The 12,058-nt window shown below is 41.7% G+C and overlaps 1 pseudogene; it reads left to right on the top strand.

Moving 5' to 3' along the window:
* Positions 1-5,722: 5,722 nt before the first annotated feature.
* Positions 5,723-10,512, top strand: LOC135572723 (nuclear factor 7, ovary-like; annotated as a pseudogene).
* The last annotated feature ends 1,546 nt before the right edge of the window (positions 10,513-12,058 follow it).

The raw sequence follows: 12,058 nt of genomic DNA, 5'->3' as shown, positions 1-12,058 counted from the left end.
CATTTTTTACAGTGGATTAATTAATACAATTTAATTTTGAAAAGTCCTTATGAATGATGTTGAATACATGTCTTATGAATGTTGTTATGAATGCAACTGCAACATTCATAAAGGTGTTATGACTGGTTCTGTAAAGGTGTTATGACTGGTTCTATAAATGTGTTATGACTGGTTCTATTAAGGTGTTATGACTGGTTCTATAAAGGTGTTATGACTGGTTCTGTAAAGGTGTTATGACTGGTTCTGTAAAGGTGTTATGACTGGTTCTATAAAGGTGTTATGACTGGTTCTATAAAGGTGTTATGACTGGTTCTGTAAAGGTGTTATGACTGGTTCTGTAAAGGTGTTATGACTGGTTCTGTAAAGGTGTTATGACTGGTTCTGTAAAGGTGTTATGACTGGTTCTGTAAAGGTGTTATGACTGGTTCTGTAAAGGTGTTATGACTGGTTCTATTAAGGTGTTATGACTGGTTCTATAAAGGTGTTATGACTGGTTCTGTAAAGGTGTTATGACTGGTTCTATTAAGGTGTTATGACTGGTTCTATAAAGGTGTTATGACTGGTTCTATTAAGGTGTTATGACTGGTTCTATAAAGGTGTTATGACTGGTTCTATTAAGGTGTTATGACTGGTTCTATAAAGGTGTTATGACTGGTTCTATAAAGGTGTTATGACTGGTTCTGTAAAGGTGTTATGACTGGTTCTATAAAGGTGTTATGACTGGTTCTGTAAAGGTGTTATGACTGGTTCTGTAAAGGTGTTATGACTGGTTCTATTAAGGTGTTATGACTGGTTCTATAAAGGTGTTATGACTGGTTCTATTAAGGTGTTATGACTGGTTCTATAAAGGTGTTATGACTGGTTCTATAAAGGTGTTATGACTGGTTCTATAAAGGTGTTATGACTGGTTCTATTAAGGTGTTATGACTGGTTCTATAAAGGTGTTATGACTGGTTCTATTAAGGTGTTATGACTGGTTCTATAAAGGTGTTATGACTGGTTCTATAAAGGTGTTATGACTGGTTCTATAAAGGTGTTATGACTGGTTCTATAAAGGTGTTATGACTGGTTCTGTAAAGGTGTTATGACTGGTTCTGTAAAGGTGTTATGACTGGTTCTATAAAGGTGTTATGACTGGTTCTATAAAGGTGTTATGACTGGTTCTATAAAGGTGTTATCCATAGCCACTTCATTCAAAGTGTTACCGATGAGTTTGGGTTTGTGAGAGTAATATTCTTATAGTAGCTGTCATAAAAACCTTTATAAATCCTTCAAAGATGATTCACAAATCATTTGTAAGCAAATACCATGCTATTTAGAGGGAGAAAAAGGGGGTTAATGGGAAGGACATTTTTAAGAGTAAATCAATTAATTTCATCCCATAGACAATATTAAAGGGGGTAATCTGCAATTCAAACAACAACAAACAATGGAATAAAACAGGTTGATATTTTAGGTTCTGGTGGGGTACAGCACTTGAACTAAGCTCATAAGGCCTCATAAGTTAAATTCTTCAAGAATCATTTTATCATTAATATCAAGGTCGACTTTGGGCACGAAAACGGACCAATGATGTACAGTTGAAGTCGGAAGTTTATATACAATTAGGTTGGAGTCATTAAAACTCGTTTTTCAACCACTCCACCAATTTCTTAGTTAGTTTTAGCAAGTTGGTTAGGACATCTACTTTGTGCATGACACAAGTAATTCTTCCAACAATTGTTTACAGATAGATTATTCCACTTATAATTCACTGTATCACAATTCCAGTGGGTGAGAAGTTTACATACACTAAGTTGACTGTGCCTTTAACAGCTTGGAAAATTCTAGAAAATGATGTCATGGCTTTAGAAGCTTCTGATAGGCTAATTGCCATCATTTGAGTCAATTGGAGGTGTACCTGTAGATGTATTTCATGACCTACCTTCAAACTCAGTGCCTCTTCACGTGACATCATGGGAAAATCAAAATAAATCAGTCAAGACCTCAGAAAACAAATTGTAGAACTCCACAAGTCTGGTTCATCCTTGCGAGCAATTTACAAAAGCCTGAAGCTCCCACGTTCATCTGTACAAACAATAGTACCCAAGCATAAACACCATGGGACTGCGCAGCCGTCATACCGCTCAGGAGGGAGACGAGTTCTGTCTCCAAGAGATGAATGTACTTTAATGCGAAAAGTGCAAATCAATCCCAGAACAACAGCAAAGGACCCTGTGAAGATGCTGGAGGAAACAGGTACAAAAGTATCTATATCCACAGTAAAACAAGTCCTATATCGAAATAACCTGAAAGGCCGCTCAGCAAGGTAGAAGCCACTGCTCCAAAACCGCCATAAAAAAAGCCAGCCTAGGGTTTGCAACTGCACATGGGGACAAAGATTGTACTTTTTGGAGAAATGTCCTCTGGTCTGATGAAACAAAAATTGAACTGTTTGGTCATAATGACCATCGTTATGTTTGGAGGAAAAAGGGGGAGGCTTGCAAGCCGAAGAACACCATCCCAACCGTGAAGCACGGGGGTGGCAGCATCATGGTGTGGAGGAGCTCTGCTGCAGGTGGGACTGGTGCACTTCACAAAATAGATGGCTTCACAAGGAAGGAGAAATATGTGGATATATTGAAGCAACATCTCAAGACATCAGTCAGGAAGTTAAAGCTTGGTCGCAAATAGGCCTTCCAAATGAACAATGACCTCAAGCATACTTCCAAGGTTGTGGCAAAATGGCTTAAGGACAACAAAGTCAAGGTATTGGAGTGGCCATCACAATGCGCTGACCTCAATCCTATAGAAAATTTGTGGGCAGAACTGAAAAAGCATGTGCGAGCAAGGAGGCTTACGAACCTGACTCAGTTACGAATGGGCCAACATTCACCCAACTTATTGTGGGAAGCTTGTGGAAGGCTACCCGAAACATTTGACCCAAGTTAAACAATTTAAAGGCAATGTCACCAAATACTAACTGAGTGTATGTGAACCTCTGACCCACTTGGAATGTGATGAAATAAATAAAAGCTGAAATAAATCATTCTCTCTATTATTATTCTGACATTTCACATTCTTAAAATAAAGTGGTGATCCTAACTGACCTTAGACAGGGAATTTTTACTAGGATTAAATGTCAGGAATTGTGAAAAACTGAGTTTAAATTTATTTGGCTAAGGTGTATGTAAACATCCGACTTCAACCGTAGCTAGTTCCTTATCTAAGCTAGCCAGTAACTCCTACAGGATGTGTTGAAATAATTTCCCAGGATTTGTTTTTGGACAGATCTGTAAGAAATGTCACTTCTTTAGCCAAATATCTAATACATTTTTAAAGCATTAAATGACCTGGTATGATGGTGCGTTGATCAGTTACACAGTTTTTGTTATTTTTGCCCACAGCTGACCTTTAAAAGTCCAAAGATGTTTATAGTAATTGCACATTCCTCCTTTAACAGAGAACTGTTCGTCGTAGCCCTTGAAGAGCAAGTTGTTGATTTTCCAGCAAAACATTGCCTTCTAATTGCATACACACAACATTCTAATTGCATACACACAACATTCTAATTGCATACACACAACATTCTAATTGCATACACACAACATTGTAATTGCATACACACAACATTCTAATTGCATACACACAACATTCTAATTGCAAACACACACCATTCTAATTGCAAACACACACCATTCTAATTGCATACACACAACATTCTAATTGCATACACACAACATTCTAATTGCATACACACAACATTCTAATTGCATACACATAACATTCTAATTGCATACACACAACATTCTAATTGCATACACATAACATTCTAAATGCATACACACAACATTCTAATTGCATACACACAACATTCTAATTGCATACACACAACATTCTAATTGCATACACACAACATTCTAATTGCATACACACAACATTCTTCTTTTGTGACACATTGCCCTCCAAAATGGAATGACAGTTTATTATCATACTGTCTTCACCAATAAGCAAACCATTTTCAGTTTACACACACTTTGAATCATTCAACTTGTTGCAAGAAATATTAGAGCTTATACTATAACGTGGCCAAATGAAGAGTTTCGTTGAAAACTGCTATATCCACAATTTTTTCACATTTGTGTTTTTTTTTCATCAGAAATGAATTCTTATGGCTTGGGTACCTTTCTGTGTGTGTAAAATATTACTTTTCTTAGATTTTTTTTATTCATAGATTGGAGATGTGTATTAAAATGGGTTTTGTTGCATTGATGGTACCATGTTCAGAACACGTTATTCAGGTAGTATAACCTCTGAAAATTAGCTTGCTTTCCAGATCAAAGATGTATTGCAGACTTAACAGTAATACTAGTGCATTTCTTCCCATGTATGTGTCACGGATCGCTCCGGAACTTTCATTGTACACACCTGGCCCCTATTCCCACTGATTGTATTTGTATATGGAATATATTTTTGTATATATTTGAAACCCTTTGGTTTCCATTGGGCTGTCCGTTATTGTTACAATGTCCGTTGGTGCGTGTGAGTACCTGTGCTGTGTGTTCTGGGCTTTCGTGCCCTTGCGGATTGCGTAGATGATTACGGGTCTCGTCCCGTGTGTTAATCATTGTGCGTGTCTTATTTATTCTAGGTTCTCCTCTCTCTTTTGTTCTGGGTTTCTACACTGTGTTTTGTTACGTGTTTGTTTGGTCTTCCTCCCCGTGCCTTTAAACGCCGTAATTTGGGCTTAATAAAAAAAACTATTACACATTCCTGCGTCTGTCTCCCGAATCATTCATGTCTGCAGGACAGTATGGCTGACCCAGGAAATGTCCTGTTTGAAGAGCAGTGCCAGTGCTCCATCTGTCTGGAAGTGTTCACTGAGCCAGTTTCCATCCTATGTGGACACAACTTCTGCAAGAAGTGTATCAACAAACACTGGGCTAGAACAGTACCAGTGTCCACTCTGTCCGGAGTTACTCCACAGAAGACCTGACTAGGTCAGTGTCCCTCTCTCTGGTCACACACTGAGGCCCACCTCCACCTCCTATAGGTCAGTGTCCCTCAAGACCAAGCCCTTTTCCCAGCTCCAGCTCCGGCTCCAGTCCCAGCTCCGGCCCCAGTCCCAGCTCCGGCTCCAGCTCCAGTCCCAGCTCCGGCCCCAGTCCCAGCTCCGGCCCCAGTCCCAGCTCCAGCTCCAGCTCAGGCTCCAGTCCCAGCTCCGGCTCCAGTCCCAGCTCGGGCTCCAGTCCCAGCTCCAGCTCAGGCTCCAGTCCCAGCTCCAGCTCAGGCTCCAGTCCCAGCTCCAGCTCAGGCTCCAGCTCCAGACCCAGCTCAGGCTCCAGTTGCAGCTCAGGCTCCAGTCCCTGCCCCAGCTCTAGTCCCATCTCCAGCTCCAGACCCAGCTCAGGCTCCAGTCCCAGCCCCATTGAGACCTGGAGTCATTTCTGGTAGAATCATGGCCCTGGTGCTCTGCTTGGTGTGTGTGGTGTATGTGATGTATCAACAACCTCACCTGGAACTTGATCTGAGTGAAACGTGTTCGGTGAGAGACGCACAGGGACAATGTAAAAGACATACCCCTAGTGAAGATGAAGAAGAGAAGATGGTAAGTATGGGGATGAAGAAGGATCAATGCAAAACAAAAGGAAAAACTTTAAAAAAAAAACGTTTTAAAAAAACAACAACTAAAAACACATCAACTTTATTCGGTTGAAGAAAGTGAAGGCAGATATTTAAGCAGATGATCCAGGAGCAACTGGAGAAGGTTAAGGAGGTCAAACACTCAGTGGAGATCACCAAGGTCAGTAAGTAATGTATCAGGGATCTGAAGCTCCAAGGTCAGTCCTTACCTCTCACATCATCAAGTTGAATTGTGTTCAGGATGGGCTTATAACAAACCAAATAACGACTGCTTTTTATTTTATTTTTTAGGCTTGCTAATTTCTTCTCTATTTTATAATTAGAGAACTGCAGACAGAGAGTGAGGTTGTCAGTATGTAATGTATCAGTGATCTGAAGCTCTTGCTTGATGAGGATCCAGGCTGAGCTCATTTGAGATTGAGGAGAAGGAGAAAGCAACAGCGAGGCGGGCTGAAGGAATCATTGAAGAGCTGCAGCAGGAAATCACTGAGCTACAGAGGAGAAGCACTGAGCTACAGAGGAGAAGCACTGAGCTACAGAGGAGAAGCACTGAGCTACAGAGGAGAAGCACTGAGCTACAGAGGAGAAGCACTGAGCTGGAGCAGCTCTGGCATACTGAGACCCACCTCCACCTCCTACAGGTCAGTATCCCTCTCTCTGGTCACACACTGAGGCCCACCTCAACCTCCTGCAGGTCATTGTCCCTGTCTCTGGTCACACACTGAGGCCCACCTCCACCTCCTACAGGTCAGTGTCCCTCTCTCTGGTCATACACTGAGGCCCACCTCCTACAGGTCAGTGTCCCTCTCTCTGGTCACACACTGAGGCCCACCTCCACCTCCTACAGGTCAGTGTCCCTCTCTCTGGTCACACACGGAGGCCCGCCTCCACCTCCTACAGGTCAGTGTCCCTCTCTCTGGTCACACACTGAGGCCCACCTCCACCTCCTACAGGTCAGTGTCCCTCTCTCTGGTCATACACTGAGGCCCACCTCCTACAGGTCAGTGTCCCTCTCTCTGGTCACACACTGAGGCCCACCTCCACCTCCTACAGGTCAGTGTCCCTCTCTCTGGTCATACACTGAGGCCCACCTCTTACAGGTCAGTGTCCCTCTCTCTGGTCACACACTGAGGCCCACCTCCACCTTCTACAGGTCAGTGTCCCTCTCTCTGGTCACACACTGAGGCCCACCTCCACCTCCTACAGGTCAGTGTCCCTCTCTCTGGTCACACACTGAGGCCCACCTCCACCTCCTACAGGTCAGTGTCCCTCTCTCTGGTCACACACTGAGGCCCACCTCCACCTCCTACAGGTCAGTGTCCCTCTCTCTGGTCACACACTGAGGCCCACCTCCTACAGGTCAGTGTCCCTCTCTCTGGTCACACACTGAGGCCCACCTCCACCTCCTACAGGTCAGTGTCCCTCTCTCTGGTCACACACGGAGGCCCACCTCCACCTCCTACAGGTCAGTGTCCCTCTCTCTGGTCACACACGGAGGCCCACCTCCACCTCCTACAGGTCAGTGTCCCTCTCTCTGGTCACACACGGAGGCCCGCCTCCACCTCCTACAGGTCAGTGTCCCTCTCTCTGGTCACACATGGAGGCCCGCCTCCACCTCCTACAGGTCAGTGTCCCTCTCTCTGGTCACACACGGAGGCCCACCTCCACCTCCTACAGGTCAGTGTCCCTCTCTTTGATCTAACTTCAGTGGCGGCAGGTAGCCTAGTGATTAGAGCGTTGGACTAGTAACAGAGAGGTTGCAAGATCGATTCCCTGAGCTGAGAAGGTAAACATCTGTCGTTTGGCCCCTGAACAAGGCAGTTAACCCACTGTTCCTAGGCCGTCATTGAAAATAAGAATTTGTTCTTAACTGACTTGCCTAGTGAAATAAAATGTCCTGGGAGATTAGTGCTTTTTCAGGTCGGATCTGTTTCAGTTACATTATTACAAAATAATCACGGTTTCAATTCTTTTTTTTAATCATTAAATGCACTATCCATTATTTGGGTTAAATGTTGTAACAACACAAAATAAAACAATGAATAAAAGTCCCCATGATGGTAGTGACTGTAATAAAAGTCCCCATGATGCTAGTGACTGTAATAAAAGTCCCATGATGGTAGTGACTGTAATAAAAGTCCCATGATGGTAGTGACTGTAATAAAAGTCCCATGATGGTAGTGACTGTAATAAAAGTCCCATGATGGTAGTGACTGTAATAAAAGTCCCATGATGGTAGTGACTGTAATAAAAGTCCCATGATGGTAGTGACTGTAATAAAAGTCCCATGATGGTAGTGACTGTAACAAAAGTCCCCATGATGGTAGTGACTGTAATAAAAGTCCCATGATGGTAGTGACTGTAATAAAAGTCCCATGATGGTAGTGACTGTAATAAAAGTCCCATGATGGTAGTGACTGTAATAAAAGTCCCATGATGGTAGTGACTGTAATAAAAGTCCCATGATGGTAGTGACTGTAATGAAAGTCCCATGATGGTAGTGACTGTACATTACTGCTGATCATTTATGAACCATCATTTACTCACATTAATTTACAACAGCTTAATAAAGTTAGAGCTAGAGCTAGAGCTAGAGTTAGAGCTAGAGCTAGAGCTAGAGTTAGAGCTAGAGCTAGAGCTAGAGCTAGAGCTAGAGTTAGAGCTAGAGCTAGAGCTAGAGTTAGAGCTAGAGCTAGAGTTAGAGTTAGAGCTAGAGCTAGAGTTAGTAGAGTTAGAGCTAGAGCTAGAGCTAGAGCTAGAGTTAGAGCTAGAGCTAGAGTTAGAGCTAGAGCTAGAGCTAGAGCTAGAGTTAGAGCTAGAGCTAGAGTTAGTTACAGCTAGAGTTAGTTAGAGCTAGAGTTAGAGTTAGAGCTAGAGTTAGAGTTAGAGCTAGAGTTAGTTAGAGCTAGAGCTGGAGTTAGAGCTAGAGTTAGAGTTAGAGTTAAGGTTAGAGTTAGAGCTAGAGTTAGAGCTAGAGTTAGTTAGAGCTAGAGCTGGAGTTAGAGCTAGAGTTAGAGCTAGAGTTAAGGTTAGCGTTTGAGCTAGAGTTAGAGCTAGAGTTAGAGCTAGAGTTAAAGGTTAGAGTTAGAGCTAGAGTTAGAGTTAAGGTTAGAGCTAGAGCTAGAGCTAGAGTTAAGGTTAGAGTTAGAGTTAAGGTTAGAGTTAGAGCTAGAGTTAAGGTTAGAGTTAGAGCTAGAGTTAGAGCTAAGGTTAGAGTTAGAGCTAGAGTTAAGGTTAGAGTTAGAGCTAGAGTTAGAGTTAGTGTTAAGGTTAGAGCTAGAGTTAGAGCTAGAGTTAGAGCTAGAGTTAAGGTTAGAGTTAGAGCTAGAGTTAAAGGTTAGAGTTAGAGCTAGAGTTAGAGTTAAGGTTAGAGCTAGAGCTAGAGCTAGAGTTAAGGTTAGAGTTAGAGTTAGAGCTAGAGTTAAGGTTAGAGCTAGAGCTAGAGCTAGAGTTAAGGTTAGAGTTAGAGCTAGAGTTAGAGCTAAGGTTAGAGTTAGAGCTAGAGTTAAGGTTAGAGTTAGAGCTAGAGTTAGAGTTAGTGTTAAGGTTAGAGCTAGAGTTAGAGCTAGAGTTAGAGCTAGAGTTAAGGTTAGAGTTAGAGCTAGAGTTAAAGGTTAGAGTTAGAGTTAAGGTTAGAGCTAGAGCTAGAGTTAGAGTTAAGGTTAGAGCTAGAGTTAAGGTTAGAGCTAGAGCTAGAGTTAAGGTTAGAGCTAGAGTTAAGGTTAGAGCTAGAGTTAGAGTTAAGGTTAGAGCTAGAGCTAGAGTTAAGGTTAGAGCTAGAGCTAGAGTTAAGGTTAGAGCTAGAGCTAGAGTTAAGGTTAGAGCTAGAGCTAGAGTTAAGGTTAGAGCTAGAGCTAGAGTTAGAGTTAAGGTTAGAGCTAGAGCTAGAGTTAAGGTTAGAGCTAGAGCTAGAGTTAGAGTTAAGGTTAGAGCTAGAGTTATCCAACTTCGTAACTCTTGGGTTAATGGTTACGGTGTTGGGTTGACAGAAGCTGGACTGGGGTTTGAACCCCGATTGGGGTTTCCCTTCAAATGAGCTACTTTGGTCCATTGATCTTAAATAGTTCAGCTGATGATATCCTTAAGTTGAGAGGACTTTATAACAAAAGTTGAGTCAACCCAGAAGAAAATCAAGGCAACCAAGTGTAATAAGATTTTTAGTTTTCTCAACTTCAGCAAATGTGTTGAGACAACTCAGGACTGCATTTTAGCAGACTTTTTCCGCCCCAGTGAATTGAGTGTTTGACAGTGTACACTTCAGCAGCATGCACACACTTACTCACACTTCTCACCTTCTTTCTTCCACAGTGGATGTGTCTCTGGACCCTGAAACAGCACATCCCAGACTCATCCTTTCTGAAGACAGGGAAGTGAAATATGGAAAAACACTACAGAATCTTCCTGACAACCCAGAGAGGTTTGATATGACTTGCAATGTCTTGGGAAAAGAAGGTTTCTCTTCAGGAAGATTCTACTATGAGGTGGAGGGTAAGACTGAATGGACTTTAAGGAACGGCCAGAGAGTCCATCAACAGGAAGGGGCAGATTAGCCTGAACCCTAAATGTGTATACTGAACTATATGGAAGAGAAATGGAAATGAGTATGCAGCTCTTGATGACAAAGCTGTCCATCTCTCTCTCAGACAGACACCCCAGAAGGTGGGGGTGTTTGTGGCTTATGAGGAGGGTCAGGTCTCCTTCTATGATGTGAAGACCAGCTCTCATATCTATTCTTTCACTGGATTCACATTCACTGAGAAACTCTATCCGTTCTTAAACCCCGAGACAAATATTGACGGTGAAAACTCATCCCCGTTGGTCATCACTCCTGTCAGTCAAATAGATGAGCCCGATATGAAGGAGAAAACATGGTCTGAGATTTTTGATTAGCATATAGCATATATTTAAAAATAAAATAAAACTTGATAACTTCTGTACCATTTGTTTACCAACTTTTAAATCTTGCTTCAAGTTCAATCTTGCTTCATGTCATACACCTCCGTTCTCTTCCATATTTTTTATTATCAGTGTGCCTAAGCCTAAGCAAGCACACTGCTGTTACCTTGCATTAATCAGTCATTGACTAATCGTTTACAACTTCTTCATAAGTATGTTTACAAATAACCAATGGCCTAAACACATATAGTTATAATTACTTATAAATAATTTACAAATGATAACCACATCCCTTATAAACATATTAACCATTTATGAATAGCTTGCTAATGTTTAAATAAGTTGTAATGATGAGTTACAACTGTGCGTCAAATTATTAACGTATTTCTTATACTGTAAATTATATTTTAATGGTAATTAGAAAGGTCTTAACCATCCATAATTCATTTTTTTTTTGCATGGTCCCTCTTTCAAAAAAAAAAAAAGTGATTTAATGTGCTTACATCTCCGTACAACCATGAAAGCAAGGCGTGACTGTCCTTTAAAAAAAAAAGCCCTTTGATTCATCCACTGCTTTTCTAAGTCATGGTGTCTGATTGTTTTAGCTTCAAATGACATTAAAGCTACAACAACAACAACAACAACAACTAAATCTGTCTCTTCCATTGGACCTATGTGCAATCAGAGGAGGGGGGGGGACAAGCAATCACTTTTGGGAAGCGTTGTCGGGCAGACATTCCCTGGTAATTGTCTGTCAACATGTTGGGCTGAAATAACACTCTATTCATACGTGGTGGTGGTGGTGATGAAGGAGGGGAACAGGGCTAGGGAACGGTGGAGGGGAGGAGAGGTTGCCATGGCATCCGTTTGCTTTTAGGATGACTTATGTTACTTTATTTGATGGAGGTTTACAGACGGGTAAACCCACTCCAGGTGTCTGACTGGTGCGTTTAAAGCAATCAAGGTGTCCTGTAGGCCCGAAGTATTGCACGTTTAAAACGCATGAGTACACCATTACCTGAAGCCATTGTGTGGCCAAAGTGTATGACGATCAAAACCATGGATAGATTGATCATCACCAAGATGTTGTAGCTGGTTACAAGCATTCAATTCAACTACTCAGCCTAGACAAGGGAGATCATTCATTCTTTCTCAAAGTCAACTGTCAAAAGTATGACTGATATTCATTTGTATATATGTCTATTGACCCTGAGTGTACAAAACATTAGGATCACATTAAACAGTACCTCCCAGAGAAATGTATAACGTTCCTTATTTAAAACAGTTTTTTTTTTAAGCATTATACCGAGTAAAGGAAAGTGAGGCCCCAAGGAAAGCCTGATATAAAATCATAGGCTGGACAAACGTTTCTGTTAAGCTCCTTTTTGACAATTACTTATAGAATACAATTGCCTGCCAGCTGGTGGGAGAACAATTTGACAGGTTTATCACAACTTTGACAAAAGTAATTTACTCGTCTCACTCCTTTGTGGCTCTCTGGAGAATGTAAATCCTAGAAATAAAATAAATAAATAAATGA

Source organism: Oncorhynchus nerka, linkage group LG8, assembly GCF_034236695.1.
Source record: "Oncorhynchus nerka isolate Pitt River linkage group LG8, Oner_Uvic_2.0, whole genome shotgun sequence".
Taxonomy (NCBI): Eukaryota; Metazoa; Chordata; class Actinopteri; order Salmoniformes; family Salmonidae; genus Oncorhynchus; species Oncorhynchus nerka.
Note: the sequence above shows the minus strand (reverse complement) of the source record. Positions and strands in the feature narration are given on the sequence as shown.